The sequence below is a fragment of the Chaetodon auriga genome, unplaced genomic scaffold (assembly GCF_051107435.1).
Source record: "Chaetodon auriga isolate fChaAug3 unplaced genomic scaffold, fChaAug3.hap1 Scaffold_106, whole genome shotgun sequence".
Classification (NCBI taxonomy): Eukaryota; Metazoa; Chordata; class Actinopteri; order Chaetodontiformes; family Chaetodontidae; genus Chaetodon; species Chaetodon auriga.
In genome coordinates this window covers 1-5,000 of record NW_027481919.1, presented here as the reverse complement: position 1 = coordinate 5,000, position 5,000 = coordinate 1, and positions in this window count along the sequence as shown.

The window sequence follows — 5,000 nt, the reverse complement described above, 5'->3', positions numbered from 1 at the left end:
AAACCGCATCGTTCGTCCTGAATCGGAGGTTGGACTGTGTATGCACAGTATAGTATGTGGAATATATACAAAGGTTGAGAATTTTTAAACAAAAATAAAAGAAAGTAATTGTGAGAAATAAAGAAAAGTAAAAGAGGTTGCTGTATGCCTGGAAAAGGCCGGAAGCCTCCCCACGGCTGTGAGAAGGCCAGGGGGTCAGGCCTGGAGCCAGCCCCCAGCAGGAGTAGCAGGCTGGGGGTCCTGGAAAGGCTGGAAACCTCCCCGTGGCTGCGAGAAGACGAGGGGGTCAGGCCTGGAGCCAGCACCCAGCCTGCTCCTCATGCTGGGGGCCTGGAAAAGGCCGGAAGCCTCCCCACGGCTGTGAGAAGGCCAGGGGGTCAGGCCTGGAGCCAGCCCCCAGTACGAGTAGCAGGCTGGGGGGCCTGGAAAGGCCAGACGCCTGCCTGTGGCTGCTAGAAGAAGACGAGGGGCTCAGGGCTGGAGCCAGCACCCAGCACGAGTAGCAGGCTGGGGGGCCTGGAAAGGCCAGAAGCCTCCCTGTGGCTGCTAGAAGAAGACGAGGGGGTCAGGGCTGGAGCCAGCACCCAGCACGAGAAGCAGGCTGGGGGGCCTGGAAAGGCCAGAAGCCTCCCTGTGGCTGCTAGAAGAAGAGGAGGGGGTCAGGGCTGGAGCCAGCACCCAGCACGAGTAGCAGGCTGGGGGGCCTGGAAAGGCCAGAAGCCTCCCTGTGGCTGCTAGAAGAAGACGAGGGGGTCAGGGCTGGAGCCAGCACCCAGCACGAGTAGCAGGCTGGGGGGCCTGGAAAGGCCAGAAGACTCCCTGTGGCTGCTAGAAGAAGAGGAGGGGGTCAGGGATGGAGCCAGCACCCAGCACGAGTAGCAGGCTGGGGGGCCTGGAAAGGCCAGACGCCTGCCTGTGGTTGCTAGAAGAAGAGGAGGGGGTCAGGGCTGGAGCCAGCACCCAGCACGAGTAGCAGGCTGGGGGGCCTGGAAAGGCCAGACGCCTGCCTGTGGCTGCTAGAAGAAGAGGAGGGGGTCAGGGCTGGAGCCGGCACCCAGCCTGCTCCTCGTGCTGGGGGCCTGGAAAGGCTGGAAGCCTCCCCGTGGCTGTGAGAAGAGGAGGGGGTCAGGGCTGGAGCCGGCACCCAGCCTGCTCCTCGTGCTGGGGGCCTGGAAAGGCTGGAAGCCTCCCCATGGCTGTGAGAAGATGAGGGGGTCAGGGCTGGAGCCGGCACCCAGCCTGCTCCTCGTGCTGGGGGCCTGGAAAGGCTGGAAGCCTCCCCATGGCTGTGAGAAGATGAGGGGGTCAGGCCTGGAGCCAGCCCCCAGCACGAGTAGCAGGCTGGTGGGCCTGGAAAGGCCAGACGCCTGCCTGTGGCTGCTAGAATAAGAGGAGGGGGTCAGGGCTGGAGCCAGCAACCAGCACGAGTAGCAGGCTGGGGGGCCTGGAAAGGCCAGACGCCTGCCTGTGGCTGCTAGAAGAAGAGGAGGGGGTCAGGGCTGGAGCCAGCACCCAGCACGAGTAGCAGGCTGGGGGGCCTGGAAAGGCCAGACGCCTGCCTGTGGCTGCTAGAAGAAGAGGAGGGGGTCAGGGCTGGAGCCGGCACCCAGCCTGCTCCTCGTGCTGGGGGCCTGGAAAGGCTGGAAGCCTCCCCGTGGCTGTGAGAAGATGAGGGGGTCAGGCCTGGAGCCAGCCCCCAGCACGAGTAGCAGGCTGGGGGGCCTGGAAAGGCCAGACGCCTGCCTGTGGCTGCTAGAAGAAGAGGAGGGGGTCAGGGCTGGAGCCAGCGCCCAGCACGAGTAGCAGGCTGGGGGGCCTGGAAAGGCCAGACGCCTCCCTGTGGCTGCTATAAGACGACGAGGGGGTCAGGGCTGGAGCCAGCACCCAGTACGAGTAGCAGGCTAGGGGGGCCTGGAAAGGCCAGACGCCTGCCTGTGGCTGCTAGAAGAAGAGGAGGGGGTCAGGGCTGGAGCCAGCACCCAGCACGAGTAGCAGGCTGGGGGGCCTGGAACGGCCAGACGCCTCCCTGTGGCTGCTAGAAGAAGAGGAGGGGGTCAGGGCTGAAGCCGGCACCCAGCCTGCTCCTCGTGCTGGGGGCCTGGAAAGGCTGGAAGCCTCCCCGTGGCTGTGAGAAGGTGAGGGGGTCAGGCCTGGAGCCAGCCACTAGCACGAGTAGCAGGCTGGGGGGCCTGGAAAGGCCAGACGCCTCCCTGTGGCTGCTAGAAGAAGAGGAGAGGGTCAGGGCTGGAGCCGGCACCCAGCCTGCTCCTCGTGCTGGGGGCCTGGAAAGGCTGGAAGCCTCCCCGTGGCTGTGAGAAGATGAGGGGGTCAGGCCTGGAGCCAGCCCCCAGCACGAGTAGCAGGCTGGGGGGCCTGGAAAGGCCAGACGCCTCCCTGTGGCTGCTAGAAGACGACGAGGGGTTCAGGCTTGGAGCCAGCACCCAGCCCTGCTCCTCATGCTGGGGGCCTGGAAAAGGCTGGAAGCCTCCCCACGGCTGTGAGCAGATGAGGGGGGGTCAGGCCTGGTAAGGATGGAAGCCTCCCTGTGGCTGTGAAAAGACGAGGGGGTCAGGCAGGTGAGCTATGTCTATGAGAGAGAGGGAGAGAAAGAGAGAGAGAGAGAGAGAGAGAGAGAGAGAGAGAGAGAGAGAGAGGAGTACCAGGGGCACGGGGATGAGAGCAGAGTACCAGGGGCACGGGGATGAGAGCAGAGTACCAGGGGCACGGGGATGAGAGCAGAGTACCAAGGGCACGGGGATGAGAGCAGAGTACCAGGGGCACGGGGATGAGAGCAGAGTACCAGGGGCACGGGGATGAGAGCAGAGTACCAGGGGCACGGGGATGAGAGCAGAGTACCAGGGGCACGGGGATGAGAGCAGAGTACCAAGGGCACGGGGATGAGAGCAGAGTACCAGGGGCACGGGGATGAGAGCAGAGTACCAGGGGCACGGGGATGAGAGCAGAGTACCAGGGGCACGGGGATGAGAGCAGAGTACCAGGGGCACGGGGATGAGAGCAGAGTACCAAGGGCACGGGGATGAGAGCAGAGTACCAGGGGCATAAAACCAAAACGACAAGAAGAAGAAGTGGGGGGAGAAAAATATGACAAAGTCAATCTCGGAGAGAAGGCGAAAAGCAGGCCAAAGCGGTTGAAATCCAACCGCTTTGTCATTTTCAGAGAGAAGGCGAAAAGCGCAGGCCAAAGCCAAGCGCGTCTTGCGTATTTTCTACATTTCTTTCATTTTCTACATTTTTCGCCACGTCCCCGATGACAAAACGTCAAAAAAGATAAAGTACAGAAGGAGCGGGGAAGGAAAAACGACAAAAGTCGTTTTCGGAGAGAAGGCCCCAAAGCGGTTGAAATCCAACCGCTTTGGGTACCCCCTTCTCTCCGAAAGGCGCGCGCTTTTACCCGCCTTCCCAAGCGAGTCTGCGCACGATTTCAGAAACCAGCTTTTCGGAAACAGGGGCCTCCAGAGGAGAGGCCCGAGGCGCCCGGCCGTCGATGCCCGCCCCTCAGGCTCGGTGCGTGGGGCGGACAGGAGGGGTCTGCCGGCCTCCGGGCCCCGGTTCTCCGCGCTTTGGGGTGAGGGCCCCAAAGCGGTTGAAATCCAACTGCTTTGGGCACCCCCTTCTCTCCGAACGGCGCGCGCTTTTACCCGCCTTCCCAAGCGAGTCTGCGCACGATTTCAGAAACCAGCTTTTCGGAAACAGGGGCCTCCAGAGGAGAGGCCCGAGGCGCCCGGCCGTCGATGCCCGCCCCTCAGGCCCGGTGCCTGGGGCGGACAGGAGGGGTCTGCCGGCCTCCGGGCCGCGGTCCTCTGCGCTTTGGTTTCTTTTTCTCCGCCAGTCAGACAGCCGCCACACCGATCGATCGGCACACGTGACCCGCCATCGGAGGGCCCCCGCCGGCCAGCGCTCGCCGCTGGCGTTCGGGCGGACGGCTCCTCCGGCCCCGCGGGTTCGCCTCTGCGGCCGGACGGAGAGGAGAGGAGGTTTGCGCGCGTCCCCCGCCCCGCTCCTCCTCTTCTTCCCCGAGCCGACCTCCAGGTAGCGAGACCGAGACGCCCCGTCCGACCCAGCCGTCAGGCCACGGAGCCGGTCGCCGGGCCGCCGGTCCGAACCGGGCCCCCCGCGCCCGCTCGGGCGGCCGGACCTCCGGTGAGCACAAAGTTTCTCGAAAACCCTCCCAGCCTAAGCCCAGCTGTGGGCACGGCATCGACGCTCGGGGAGAGGGGAGGGTTGGCCTCGGCCTCCCCCCCCTTCCACCCCGCCGCCACCGACAAACCCCCAGCGCACGGAGGGTCGGGCCCCGCCCCGACGCCGTTGTCGCACAGAGGGCTACCTGGTTGATCCTGCCAGTAGCATATGCTTGTCTCAAAGATTAAGCCATGCAAGTCTAAGTACACACGGCCGGTACAGTGAAACTGCGAATGGCTCATTAAATCAGTTATGGTTCCTTTGATCGCTCTACCGTTACTTGGATAACTGTGGCAATTCTAGAGCTAATACATGCAAACGAGCGCTGACCTCCGGGGATGCGTGCATTTATCAGACCCAAAACCCATGCGGGGTGCCTCTCTCGGGGTGCCCCGGCCGCTTTGGTGACTCTAGATAACCTCGAGCCGATCGCTGGCCCCCCGTGGCGGCGACGTCTCATTCGAATGTCTGCCCTATCAACTTTCGATGGTACTCTCTGTGCCTACCATGGTGACCACGGGTAACGGGGAATCAGGGTTCGATTCCGGAGAGGGAGCCTGAGAAACGGCTACCACATCCAAGGAAGGCAGCAGGCGCGCAAATTACCCACTCCCGACTCGGGGAGGTAGTGACGAAAAATAACAATACAGGACTCTTTCGAGGCCCTGTAATTGGAATGAGTACACTTTAAATCCTTTAACGAGGATCAATTGGAGGGCAAGTCTGGTGCCAGCAGCCGCGGTAATTCCAGCTCCAATAGCGTATCTTAAAGTTGCTGCAGTTAAAAAGCTCGTAGTTGG